The sequence below is a fragment of the Rhinolophus sinicus genome, chromosome 1 (genome assembly GCF_057876585.1).
Source record: "Rhinolophus sinicus isolate RSI-liver-muscle chromosome 1, RSI-T2T, whole genome shotgun sequence".
NCBI lineage: Eukaryota > Metazoa > Chordata > Mammalia > Chiroptera > Rhinolophidae > Rhinolophus > Rhinolophus sinicus.
Genome location: NC_142501.1, coordinates 39,123,073 through 39,138,361, shown reverse-complemented (window position 1 = coordinate 39,138,361; position 15,289 = coordinate 39,123,073).

Below are 15,289 nucleotides of genomic sequence, written 5' to 3'. Positions count from 1 at the left end.
TTTTTTCTTCGTTTCTTTTAACTTTCACATTCTTGGCAATGTTTTATATCAGAACACTATGCAAAAGCCTTCAAATACTTTGAATATTTTTTATCATTTTATTATATAAAAAACCAGCTTGCTAATGGTTTTATTCCACAACTACCTACAAAATAAATTTCTGTGCCAGAAACAAATTATTTGATTTGATGGACACTTCTTTCTCTCAGGTTGATAGGAATAGGGACCAAAGGCCATTAGTGAAAACTGATTCAGCATTTTGATTCATGGATGACCCTGTCTCCTGCTTCTAGTGTGTAATTTCTCCACCTCCAGGTTTTGAACATCTTGGGTGGCAGGTCCATAAAAGCATTCTAGGGAACTGGCAGGGAGGCCCAGATGTTGTATCTGAATTTAGACACACCCATTGGAGAGCCTCTGGTAAGAGTTTTCAGACTCCCCACGGATTGCAACACACCCGTTTTCTCCTTGAGACTGTAGATTCAATAAATAGTATGGGGATACAGATATTTGTTTTGCTCCTACTATAAGTGAGGAGTTGTGGTAAATGCTGGAGAATCAAAGATTAAAAATCTCTGAGGACCTCAAAGTGCAGTGGGGGGTGACAGACTAAAATGGATTATAATGAAACACGGTTAAGTGCTTATGCAGGGGTGAGTACGATACTGAGAGGTAAGGGTTGCTAACTTCAACTGGGTGGGTCAGAGAAGGCCTTGAGAAACAGCTGGATTTTACAGAATGAACAGAAGAGTGAATCCACGGGGCTCTCTCCAAGGAGAAAGCTCTGGCACACTCTGGTCCTGTCCTAAGAACCAGGACAGTTTATTATATTTGACTTGAGGTCTGAGCAAGAATTTCCTAACTTCAGTCTTTAGAACTTGATTGCCATAGTGGCTCTCACCATCATCTTCTCCTTAGGATCTGAACCATTAATTGGGAATAAGGGATCATGGTACTTCCTACTGCAAAGGACAGCATTCATATCATGCTAATATTTAATGCAGTAGGCAGGAAAACACAAATCCCAGTGCCTCAGCTCTGTCTCACCTCAGCCATCTGTCTTACAAAAGAAGTTAAGGGTGATTTCTTTCCCTTGTAATAAAGGGATAACATGATCCATGTTCTCCACTCACTACCCAAAGGGGAAGTGTGTGTGTGTGTGTGTGTGTGTGTGTGTGTGTGAGAGAGAGAGAGAGAGAGAGAGAGAGAGAGAGAGAGAGAGAGAGAGAATCCTAAGGCCTGTTTTCTGAAACAAGCAACTAGTCCAAGGTCACAAAGCTCAGGTAAGTAGCAGAGTCAGGATTGGAACCAGATTTTTTGGTTCTGAGTCTGCTGCACTTTATACTACTACCCCATAGTAATAGTAATGAGGGGACAGGCTGAGGTTTTTCTCATGGAATGAACTGAGCTAGTCCATGTGAGGTCCTAAGAGGCAGAGGATACTTTGTTGGTGGAGAAGGAAAGATTATCACGATAATATTCTTTCTACATTACGGCATAGAGCATGTAATAATTATGATAAAGAAATTCTGGTGAAACAATTTTCAAGGTCCCTTACAAAGAACCATACAATTTTTCTGTCTACTCAATTTGGAGACATCCAGAAATGTGCCTTCCCTAGGTTTATAAGTCCCCACGGTATCTGGTGAGCTTTCCACTTCTACCTGTAGCCCTCCCACCTTTGTGGTTCTGGTTGAACTCTAAAGGTTCTCCATGAAAGCAGGGATCAAAGAAGTTATGAAGCTGGACAGAGGGAACTTTTAGAATTGAGGAAATAGGAAAGAGTGCGATTCGTTACAGTTTTTATAGGGAGTATTTTTAGGGCATTGTAAATTTAGCTACGGTTTCAATTTGAAGCCTTTTACATAAGGATATGCACATGTGTATATACATAGAATATCAAATGCTTCACAACGGAGGTATTGAGTATCCGCCACACAGCTCTTTAATAAACTTTGCTTCCAAATGCGGCTTTACAGGTTCCATACTGTGTTTCGAAAATTAGTTTTAACAGGGAAACTTCAGCCTGGATCCAATTCCTGAAGACCTCAGTTACATAATCAGAAAAGTCCCTATAATGCGACATTTTAAAGAAACCAGCTTCTCTATGATCCCTTAAGCAGGACTTGGTTTTTGAGTTTATTATATTGAACAAGGCTCACCTGCATAGCTATAACGGACCTGTGTGATCCACATTTGACTGAACAGGTGAAGAAACCTGACAAAATGCGCGCACCCCTGGAGAGCTCCGCACACACAAGTGGGCGTGGTAAAGGATTATTTGGTAAAGGATCTATTTCCGAGCTCTGTGTTTGAAACGTACTCCTTTAAAAATTGTTAAACCAACCCTAGCTGCTTAAATCGCCCTTCGAGCACTGCGTGGTGGGGGACTAGCAAGAGGAAATAATGTCATTAGCCTTGAGATCATCAAGGAGCTCTAGGGTTGGAAAGAGAAGCATTCTTGTTGCCTGGAGATAAAACTACAGATGATATCATTCTTGGGGAGGCCGGCCTCGCAGCTTCCATCCTCTCCCCGCCTGGCTTTCCTTCCTCCCAACCCCCACTTCTCCCTCCCACGCCGGGGTTCAAAGTACAGCCGCGCGGGGTGAGGGAGCTGGAGCCGGACGCAGAGCTGTCACATGCGTCCGCACATGCCCGGGCGCACGCTGCGCGGCACGTGAGAGGGGGCGGGGCGGGGGCGAGGAGGTGCCTGTTCCCCACCTAACGCGCGTGCGCGCTAGCCCCTGCGCTTACCGCCCCCACAGGAGAGCGAGGAAAAGCCGGCGGGCGGCGGGGTGGAGGGCCAGGGGCCAGGGGCCAGGGGCGGGGCGGCGGGGACCCGGACCAGCCTTCCCGACAGCTGCGCCACACCCGGTCCTGCTGCATCTTAGCGGGCCGGCCCTTGGTAGTCATTCCTCCTAAATTAAAGCTGGCTCTGACTCCGGACTCCTCGAACCATTCTGACACAGCATTTTCCGAGCAGTCCTGGGCGGGGGTTAGGGGAAGGTGACTGCGGGCCGGAAGGGTTTTAAGGCGGGAACCTCAAGCCGAGGCCAGCCGCCGCCGGGAGAAGTGACAAGATGGGGCGGGGGCGGGGGGGGAGGGGAGGGAGGCAGGCGGTGATGCACCAGGCCGCGCCAGGACGCGGGCCGGATCCGGATGGGTCTCGGTCCCTGGACCTGGCTTGTAGGAGAAACCCCCAGCGGGGGGTGGGTTTGGGGAGACAGTACTAAAGCTGAGATCTGGGCAAAAGAGGTGTTGAGGTACCGGCTGGTGGAGGCATTGCATCTTTCATTGGTCTCAGATTTGCAAATTGAATTCCCACTAAGCACTAGGGGATTTATTTAATTGTGATACAATATATTGGGACTTGCTGTGTGAGGTGTAAAGTAAAAAGTGATTTTTATGGCACTAATGGATTCTGCATGGTGCAATAAAGTGCAGAAAATTAATGTAGTCGGGCTGAGGGATGGCTTTTGTTTAAAAAAAAACTGGTATTTAAAAAGCTATTTACAAACCCCGTGTCTTAAGAAAAATAATCAAGTCTCACACTTTAACTTTTTGAAGTAATCACGTTATTTGATTTTGTAGCACTTCCAGAAACGTGCATGTTTATAAACCATCTAAAATGAGTAATCAGTTTGGAGGAATTTAGAGTTCACGGTGCCCTTTAGATAACTGAGAATACCCAGTCGTATTACAAAAGTAGGGAAGCACCACAACCCCCTGCAAATATGGTTTTGGTCATGTGATGGAAAGCGATCTCGGGCGTTGCCAGTAATATTTAGACAGGTCAGGTGCCAGTATTTGCTAAGACAGTGGTTGTAAACTCTCCAGTCTAAAGGGCACAGTGAGTGCCACCCTGGAGACACACTGCTATAAGCTAACACATCCACAGAGCCCAAGACAAATTCATTGTTTCTTGTTTGTCTTTTAATGATATGTATGCATAATGTCCTATGTTTGAATTTAAATAACGCTCCCCTACTTCCTAAATGCTAGGCTTGTTTGCATGATTCAGCTTAGTTATTAATAATATACTGAAAGTTGAACAGCAAAGATAGACTTCAAACATTCACTGACTATATATTGAGCTCACATTATGTGCCAGGCACTGGGGATACAGCAGTGACCCATACATATTCCTCACCCATCCTTGTGCTCAAAACTTGTAATAAAGCCTCACAAGTTCCCAGGCATTTGCCAACCAATTATTATATATGTTAACTACTGATCATATCCCTCTGTACTGGTATTTTTCAGTTGATGTGTGTGTGTGTGTGAAGAATGCCAGGTGAATGGATTGACTCTCTAGTCCTATCAATCCCCAAGCCCTTTCTCTTTTCCCCTCTCTCCTCTCACCCTTTTGGAGCCACACTAGCTTCCCTGCAGTTTTTCTAACAGAACAGGCTTGATCCTTTCCCAGAATATTTTTACTTGGTTTTGTTTTTCTTCATAGGAGGTATGACCCCTGACAAAGTGTGTGTGCATATTGATGTATATGTATGCACACACATATGAATACATTGTTTACTACATTATCGACCTTTCTCACTAGGATGAACAGGGACTTGGTTTTGTTCATTGCTGTTTGTCCAACGCCAAAAAAATATTTGTCTTTTATAAATAAACATGTGTTGATCCTCAATAAATATTTATCGCTGGCAAGCACTTCAGCTTGATTACCTTATCAAAGACAACCTCTGAAAGCATTCCCTTCCATATTATTAATCCATTTCCTCAACACTTACTGAGCACCTGCTGTGGTCCAGGCACTGTGTGACACAGAGAGTCAACAAGTGGTAAGACATCAAAGGCAGTTAACATCCCATACCTGCAACTGGGAAAAGACTCAGAGTGATTTGGAAGCTGAATGAATTTTATTGTTGCAATAAAATTATAGACATGGTATTAGCTTTAATAGAGTGCCCCTCACAATACAGTTAATACCAATTTCACCTTAATCCAAATGATTACAACCTATTATGTTAAAAATTTCATTTAATTGAAGTACTTTCTTTGAAATTTAAAATTAAAGAAGATTCTGATCATTTCTTCCTTCCCTGAGTCAGAAAGAACAAGCTACAGTAGCCCTGTAGAAGTAGTGAGTTTCAACCAACTTGGCTCTCACATGACCCCTGAACTTTTATAGAACTGAGTGGGACCCTGTGAATGCGACTCATGATGGAATACACAACACATGTGACTAGGGCTTGAAGATTCCAGATGCTTCAGCTCTTCGCTGGCTCTCGAGAGGTGTGGTAAACTTTGTCCCTTAGTGATTTTCTTCAAGACAAGAACCACTATTTATCAGTGTATCCTCAGCACACAGCATAATGCCGGGCGCAGAGTAAGTACTCAAGTACATGGATGTTGAAATGCGAACCCTCCTCTCCATTCCCACAATCATTGTGCTAGTTCCAAGCTTTATCATCTCTCACCTGTATTATTGTAAGAACCTGCTCAGTGGCCTTTGTCCAGTCTTCCTTTCCCCTGCATTGGCCACACTACCAGCACAATTGACTTTCTAAACAGCAATAGTATACTAAAGAATAGGGACTCCCCCTCACATGAAGAAGGCATGGAGGTGTAAACCTTCTCTTATAGTTTCAGCCTCTTTTTTTTTTTGCTTTTCTATTTTATTAACTTTTCGATTACAGTTAACATTCAATATTATGTTAGTTTCAGGTGTACAGCATAGCACACCCACCCTCCTTCTACTCTCGCCCTGCTTCTATTTCCCCCAACTGGAATATAGGCATCTAATGCCCTACTTGCACTAAACTACCACAAGTTCCTGAATATGCTTTGCACTTTCAAATATTTGATTTTGGGTGGATTAACCTCCATTTGGAGGCCTCCTACTCATGCTACAAAACTCAGATCAAATTACATCTCCTCTGTGAAAACTTCCAGAACTATCTTAGTCAAAACTTAACCTCACCCACTTCTTTGCTTTGTGTTCTGTTAGCCCTTTCTATAAATCTCCACTTGGGTGTTTAAAATCTTATTCCCCAAATGTTTGTGTGCAAGAAGCGATGAGTGTCCTTATTTTTTCTCATTAAAGTCTTAACTTCAAGCCACCTCCCCAAGACCTGGTGGAAAATAGTCTGTCATTGTTGTCTCTCCCACTCCCATCCCCTTTAGGATTTCACAAGGACCTGGGGTGCCAGGAGAGCCAGGGAAAGACTCCTTCATTCTTAGACTGTCCAAGATAATTAATTGTCAGTGTCCAAGCTTGCTGCTTGGTATCCCTGTCTCCTCTGCCCCTTTCAGTCTTTGCTGAGGATGGAAGACCCAGGCCTTATGGGCGATGAGTCCCCATTTCCCTCTGGGCCTTACCCAAGGAACTGCAGATGTGCGACCCTACAGCCTTGTTGCTTCTGCCTCTACTCCTTCCTCCTAACATAATCTCCAACGCTAGGGAGGGTTTCAGGGACCAGGCAGTTAACCTAATTGAGTGATTTGGGCTAAGCGTGAGACCACAGAGAATGGTAAGGATGACAGTGACCTGGAAGGTTGTGCCTTGAAAATGGGTAGACATTACTGAGCTGTAACAAATTGTAGCCAGGTGAAAATGTAGTTTAGTATTGCCAGGTCATCTGATTTTTCCAGGAGAGACTGAAATCTAGATTCTAATGTGAAATGTACTTTCAAAATCTTGGCAACTATTTTTAAAAACTTCAAAACACTATTCATTACCAATGAAGCGTATCTGTAAAAGTATTAGTCAGCCTGTGGAAGGCCACTTTGAGACCTCTGCTTGAAAGGAGAAAAAAAAAAAGCAAAAAACACCAAAAATCCAAACAAACAAAAACCTGGCAGGAGGTTTCCTTCAAACATTTTTAACCTAAAACTTCCCTGAAGCAAGTAGCCCTGCAATCATTCTCGAAAATAAGTGGAGGGAAAAATGCATTGAGAACAGACACAGATTAATGTCTCAATAAATTATCCTGTCACACTGGGACTCTTCACATTGTATTGTAATTAACTATGTGTGTTTCACACCTGGACACCCAAATGTTGCTGCTACTCAGATTGGCACTGCCTCCAGCCTCAGCTTGGCCCTCTCTTCTGTGTGTCAAACTGTTTACTTATTCTTAGCTCTTTCTAAAGTTTCTTTTATGACTCCTCCAGACCGGTCTCTCCCACTTACTTCAAGACTTCTGCATATCTCCAGACTCCTCACTCTCAGGAAAACCCCTACTTCATCAAGAGAATATAGCCCATCGGACATGATCTTCCTTTACTCTCATCCCTTTCTGCCTTTCTCCTCCCACACCCTTACTTCCCTTCCTACCACTGCAGAGGGAAAGGTCACCTCCTGTCCAGAGCCAACTCTTCTATTTGTGCCATTGGTAATGTATGAAAACACCACTATGCCTTCCATGCAAGGAGCCTGGATCTCTGTGGACGGAGTTCTGTTAGTCATTCATTGTTGTACTCTTAGAGTCTAGTACACTGACAGGGATGGGGAAGATGCCCAATAAACATTTATTGAATACGTGCTTTTTTTCCCCTTTTTTATTTTTAATCGGGGGGCTATACCACATTTCGTAAAAATTTTTCTAGAGACATAAGACAAGAGTTGACACCTAATGCTTCATAGGTTATTGATCTGGAAAGAGGAGGTTCCTCTGACTCTGAGCATGGGCTAAGTTTGGAGGAGATAATCCAGGAGGGAATGTAGCTGGCAGGCTAAGGAGCTTCTCCTGGGTCAGGTTAGTGCCATCCAGCTGTGAGTTTGCTGTATTAATACCTCCTATCTGTCATCTCTGATTACTCTTGGTGAGGCTGGCCTTTGGCAGTTGCTGAGGGGAGAAAGGGGGAAGCCTCTCCACCCAAGGTGTCACATTGCTCCCTGTCCCCTCAGGTTCCACCCCAAGACAGCACTACTTCATTACCAGATAGTCTTTTGGAAAAACAGATAAATGCCAAGCCCTCCTTGTATGTTTCAAGACTTTCTTCTCTTTCTTTCCCTCTCACCTTTAAACTTTTTACTTTTTTATATTTTGATGGTATTTTTTAATCTATATAAATTATCTAATTATATTTATTTCTATTCCTCCTCTCATGTTTTAAACAAGACTCTCATATTCTATTTTATATCTTCTTTATTACCATTGGCTTTCAACATTTACTTAATTTGAATTTCATCTGTTTAAAATTATTTCATAACTGACTTCATTTTAATTTTAACAAGTTATCTTAACTTTCTGGTTTTTGTTTAAATGTTATTTTCTTGCTCTAATCTTTATTCCGCTTATTTTATAGCCCCTGTTGTACTTTTGTTTGAGTTTTTATAGTTCTCCTCTTTTAAAATTTCTCCTTACAATTCCTTTAAGATTTTTTTATTTCTCAATTTTCAGTTTTAATTGATTTTAACTCTTCCACAATCCTTTAGTATCACATTTTAATCTTTATTCTCTCTTCTCTTCCTTTCTGACACTGTAACTTTTCTACCTTTTCTCTTACTTATTACCTATCTGCCAATCAATCTAGTTCAAATAATGACTTATAAGAAGCACATTGAAATTAGAACTTCTCTGCCCCAGCCCTCCTTTCTGCCAGCTGTCACAGGAAGTACGTTTTTTTTTTTTTTCATAATGTTGATTTTGATGCAACTTCTACGTAGTCATTATTTTCACATTGCATATTTTTAAATCTATAGTTTCTAATTGTTTTCATCAATTTCTTTTGATTGCAAAGAAAAACTCATTCCAATTAGCTAAAGTGATGGGCATCTTATTGTAAGAATGAGTGTGCAAAAGAGGAAAAGAATCTCAGCCACTCTGTGGGACAGACATCCTGCCAACACTGTAAGAAGTCCTCAAGAAGAGCTGGGACTGCTGTGGATTTGAGCCTCATAGGCACTAGAACCTGAAAAAAAATTAGAAGCAGAAGCATTATTAATGTGGGACTCCTCACTCTGTACTTTGTTAATACATTGTTACCTCACTACATCTAAATTTCAAAGATAAAAAGAGAATCATATGAACACTCAAGAAGAAAAACCAAGCCACTCAAAAGGGAAAAATAGGTCAAGATAAGGTAGTTCCAGATTCCTCCATAGCAATTTTCTCTACAGGAGACAGAGGGGTAAGTAAGGTTTATACGCTGTATAAAGTGTGGTCTACGAGCCAGCAGCATTGGCATCACAGGGTCGCTTATTATAATAGAAATGCAGAATCTCAGTTGCCATTCCTTATCTATTGAATCAGAATCTGCTTTTGACCAGATTTTCAGGTGATTCCTATGCATGTTAAAGTTCTGAGGGAACGAAAATGTGATGCAATTTTTAAAAACACCCAAGGAGTCTTTGAGATAGAGACAACAAATTAAGATTCTCAAATCTGAAAGAACTAAAAGAGTGCCTCTTAATCGAGGCTGCTGCTTTGAATCTTGCTTGCAACTTCCTTTGGTTCCCTCCAAAGATTGCCTGTTTAAGTTCTTTCTTTGAGTTCGAGATTGCAGTTACTTGTCTGTACATTAGAAGCACTTGAGGAATTTTTTTTCAATACTGTTGCATGGATGACACCCTCAGAGAACCTGATTGAATTGGTCCAGGATGATGGTCAGAAGTCAACAGTTTTTCAGAAGCTCCCAAGGTCATTATAATGTGCAGCTAAGGTTGAGAATTGTTGAGTCAAGGGAAACCGAATCCATGAATCCTTCTTGAAAAAATTACCGAAAGATTGACACCAGACAACAAAGAAATGAATCAAAATAAAGAGCGCAGGCTGAAGAAGCTGTGGTGAGAGGTAATTATTGAATTAATTTAAAAAGAAACCACAACCAAATAACTTGGAATTTTAGTTAAAGAAAATAATGATTGGAGCTCTAGAAGGCAAACATGCTATTGTCTGCCCCATAAAGTTCTATTTATGTCGGGTGCACTCTCCTACCAAATCCATTATCTTCTGGGTTTTACATCATTAGTTCTCAGGGTGTCATACAGTGATTGTTGCTCCATGGCCCTCCTTTTGCCCACCTCACCTCTGCCAGGCATTTCCTCAGGTGGGAGAGTTAACAATGAAAATGGTGACTTACATTACCAGTCTGCTTTCAGACTGGGTTTCTAAAAGGGAGCCAGCCAGAAATATGGAATAGAAGAAAACTTGGAAAAGCCCTGTGATATTGGATCAGAATTAGAGGTATCACTATGAACTCATGATTATATTTATATAATCTGCACAGCTTCTGCCTTTCTGGGGCCTGCCTTGCAGATTGCAGCACATCAGCTGTCCCAACTTCGGATCTCTTCCTTCTTGGCTCAGAGGACTCTCGTTCTCTGCTTGGATTCCACGTTGCTACACTGCAGTCAGGAAAATTTCCCCAGGCCGAGAGCCAGGATCGTCATGAGGCTCACCTCTTATGTTTCCCTGCCTTCAGGGATTGATTGCAGTCTTTCGTTGTGTACTCTACCTTGTTTTGCTTATTCTCCAATGTCTGAAAACACTTGCCTTAGACACTTTGTCTAGTTTTACAGTTAAGGCAAGAGGGCTCCGACCAGATACTCCATCATAGACAAATGCTGAAATTCTGGGCCAAATATTTGATAATAATATTATATTGATATTAAATTTTTGAAATAGTCATCATATTGTAGTTATGAAAGAACTTTACTTAGGATATACATGCCGAAGTCCTTGGGATAAAGAGTGTGTTATCTACAACTTACTCTCAAGTGGTTCAGTCAAAACAATAATACAAATAGCAATAATATGGAGATTTGCAGAGGGAGCAAGAAAGAATGATAAAGTATGTATGGAAAATGCTACCACTGGCAAATCCAGATGAAGTGTGATTGGGAATTCATCACACTTTCTCTTAACTCTTCTGGAAGTTTGAAATATTTTCCAAATAGATACTAAGCAAAACACCCCTTGAGTGTGAACTGGACTTCTAACTTCACATCCAGAGTTGGAGTACAGGATGGAAAACCAGTAACTTTTCAGTGAAGAAAACTGGCTGACACCACCTTTAATTAAGTTATCAAGGTTAACATCACCTGTGGTAAGTCATGTGGATATCATGTATGCACGGCTCTTATGTGACGAACAGAACAGATTTTCTTACTCAAAACTTATAACCGAACTTAAGAACTGATGGATATCCTTAAATACACCTGTCCTTAAATAACTTTCCAAATTGGATAAATATTAGCCATTTCACTTTATGTCTACCTAGTTTAAGTAGCATCTATTGCTGGAGAAATGAGGATGATATGTGTTTAGCTATCAATTTTATTTAAATTTTATAGTTCAGAGAAATTGATGACATTTGTATAATACAGTGCATTTTCTTTTTAGTTGTGGTTCTGTTTTAATACAAATGCCAGTATTACTGAATGAATACCATTCATAATATTTGAATGACACTTAGGACATCTTTATTTAAAATTTATTGTATATATATATATATATATATATATATATATATATATATATTTGTATACACATATGTATTTTCTGTCATTAAGAAAGGAAGAAAGAAGGAATTTTTTATTTAAAAAATATATATATTTGGATTCTCTAAAATCATTCCTTGCTAGTTATGGTAGAAGGCAATAGTAGGAGTGTGGGCGTTGGAGATTGACTACCTGGGTTCATCTTTGCATTCATCCTTTGAGTTTAGTAGGAGTGCCTTCATCATACAGTATTGTGAGTATTGACACATGTGTATGCAATAGATTTGGAGCAAACTGTGCCCACAGAGTAGAGGTTAGAAAGGAGCTGTCACAGGCCTGGCACATGATAACAAATTCTGAATAATATTAGCTATTATTATATTATTGTTTGTCCCTTACTCTTAGATCTTGTTTGCTCTAATTGGATTGGTGGTTCTTGGATAAAGTGCCTTTCCCACTCCAATCAGCTGTGACCAAGAGAAAAGGTCATATGCACATAACACCACTGACCCACTCACCAATTGCTGCATCAGGGGAATTTTCACTGGAGGCCCTGAACATGGGAAGGGTTATCACTGACATATCTAATGCCTTGAGGTGTGTGTTGCATCAGGTTGGGGGCAAACTCTGACCATTGGAGTCGGTGGATAATCCTGAATTGGGTTTTTAAACAGAGTTAGTTGTTCTCCTACAAGTGACTCTACTAAATTGTCATAAATTTTAATATGTTTTAATGCACCCCCCGCCGAAAGATATCCATGACCTAATTGCCCTAATCCCTGGATCCTGTGAATATGTTACCTCACATGGCAGAAGAAATTTTGCAGATGTGAACTGAGGAGATTACCCCAGATTACCCAGGTATGCCCAAACTAATTATATAAGTCTTTAGAAATGGAGAACCTTTCCTAGTTCAGTGACAAGAAGAAAGAAGAAGGAGGAAAGCCTTGAAGTGGGAGAGGGACTCTACCTGTCATTGCTGGCTTTGAAGATAGAGGTAGGGGGCTACCAGCTAAGAAATGCAGGAAGCCTCTAGAAGCCAGGAACGACACAGAACTGAAAGCCAGCAAGGAAACAGGTACCTCAGTCCTACAACCACAATGACTTAAATTCTGCCAGTAACCCAAATGAGTAGGAAATGAATTGTCCCCTAGAACTTTCAGAAAGAACACAGACTTCCAACACCTTGATTTTAGTTTGGTGCTACTCATAACAAACTTCTGACCTACAGCACTATAAGAAAATGAATCTGTGTTGTTTTAAGCCACTACATTTGTGGTAATTTGTTGTGGCAGCAAAAGAAAACTAATACAGTAGGCCTCATTGAGAAGGTGAGATTTCAATAGACGCGAAAGAGATGAGAAAGGGAACCATGAGAAAATCTGGGGGAAGAACATTCCAGGCACAGAGGACAGCAAGTGTAAAGGCCCTGACTTAGGAGTGTGTGCAGCATGTCCAAGGCAGAGCAAGGAGGCCAATGTGCCTAGTATGAAGTAAGCAAAGAAGAGACTCATAGGGGATGATTTCGGATCAGAAGGGCTTGCCGTCTCTATTGTGAAATCAGACTGGCTACACTTCCTACCTAAACTTGGAGAAAGATAACCACCTTGACCTTTTTCTGAGAAATTAGGTGCTCAGGCCACTGTCCCCCACCACCCAACTCCATTCATCTGAAAGATATTTTGGAGCAACTCACTTTTCGGCTATTTTACCTATCGGTGAAAGCCCACTCTCATACAATTGATCTGTCTAGAACCCAGATTGTTCAGTTTCAAGGAACTGGCTCTCTGGCCTGATGAGTTGGCTTGGCACAGTTTGGGGCACTTTGAAGGATAGTGTGGCTCTACTCCTTTATATCCAGTACACTCCCTGACACCTGCCTATGGAGATTAGGATTTCTTTCCTGGAAAGTTGGTTGAGATAAAAACCCTGATGTGCTGGTTATCCGCACAAGAGTTAGCCTCAGTCCTGAAGACATCTAGAATTTTTAATACTCGTCTCCCCTCCCCACATTTGTGGCTTTAGTCATTTTATCTTTCTGGCTGTTGCAGAATATATATATTTGCAAAGGTTAAGGTAAATTGCCAACCTTTACATCTGTCAAGCTTCAAAGCACTATTATCAAGCACCTAAAGCCACATTTTAGGAATTTCTTCAGTTTTGATCTAGGCCTATAGATCAAAATTGAACTTACATGAACAAATCACGTAACTAAACTTTATGTGATTTGTTTTCACATCAACAGTTTCTGCCTAAGGCACATGTGGTTGGTTTGGGGTGGGAGAATACATGCTTTCCAGCTCACATAGAGAAGAAAGTAATTGAACCAGAATAAAACAAAAATAACATATCCTAAGTTCTATTTTTGAATTCTCCTCAGTAGTCTCCAGTTAAGATACTTCTGATACTTACATTTCTTGTTCCTGCTCATAAAATTATATTGATTATATTGATGTCAAGGATGGGTTATTGAGTTTTGGTTAACTATTAACTCAGGTATCAACAACAATAAGAAACAATCCAATTAAAAAATGGGCAGATGACCTGAACGGATACTTCCTCCCAAGAAAACATACAATGGCCAACAAATATATGAAAAAGTGCTCAACTTCACTAGCTATTAGGGAAATGCAAATCAAAACCACAATGAGAGGGGCGAACTGGTGGCTCAGTTGGTTAGAGCGCGAACTCTGGGCAACGGGGCTGCTTGTTTGATTCCCATATGGGCCAGCGAGCTGCGCCCCTCGCAATTAGAATGAAGTCAATGAGCTGTCGTTCAGCTCCCGGGTGGCCAGATGGCTCAGTTGGTTGGAGCACGGGCTCTCAACCACAAGGTTGCCGGTTCAATTCCTCAACTCCTGCAAGGGATGGTGGGCTGCATCCCCTGCAACTAACAACGGCAACTGGACCTGGACCTGAGCTGCGCCTTCTACAACTAAGATTGAAAGGACAACAATGTGACTTGGAAAAGTTCTGAAAGTACACACTGTTCCCCAATAAAGTCCTGTTCCCCTTCCCCCACAAAACAAACAAAAAATACACACACACACACACACAAACACACACACAATGAGATACCACCCTCACACCTGTTAGAACGACTATTATCAATAAGACGAGTAATAATAGGTGATGGAGAGGTTGTGGAGAAAAATGAACCCTCATACACTGCTGGTGGAAGCGTAAATTGGTACAGTCACTATGGAAAACAATATGGAGGTTCCTCAAAAAATTAAGAATGGAATTAGCATATGACCCAACAATACCTCTTTTGGGTATCTATCACAAAAATCTGAAAATATTTATCCATAAACATATATGAGGTATGATCAAAACTTATGGTGAATGCTGCTGCCAAGTGCCAACCAATGGAAAGGCAAGGGTCTTCAATACGGGAAGCAATGCTTCGAACCTTAGTAACAGTGTGTGACAAGTTTCCACTTGTTCGGTGCAGTCAGTCAGGTGTGAGCTATGGTTGAGAGAAGGTGTGTTTTAAAGTGTGTTGTAAATCATGGATCACAAACAACACGTTAACATGAAATGGGCAAACGGTTTCATCCTCCATCATGACAACGCTCCAGGTCACACATCGCTAGATGTGTGTATGGCAATTTCTGTCAAACACAAAACATAGTGTGCAAAAAAACTAGCTGCCTGGAGAGACAAGATAGTGCAGTAGGTAAATGCTGTGTTTGCCTTCTCTCACAACCACATCAAAATTACAACTAATCTACAAAGCAACCATTATTGAGAATTGCCTAAAATCAAGCTGAAAAGAAGCCTTTCAACTAAGGACGTGCAGAAGAAGCCACCTCCAGACTGGTAGGAAGGTTAGAGACATGGAACAGGCTGGTCCCACACCTGTGTGTGACCATTAAA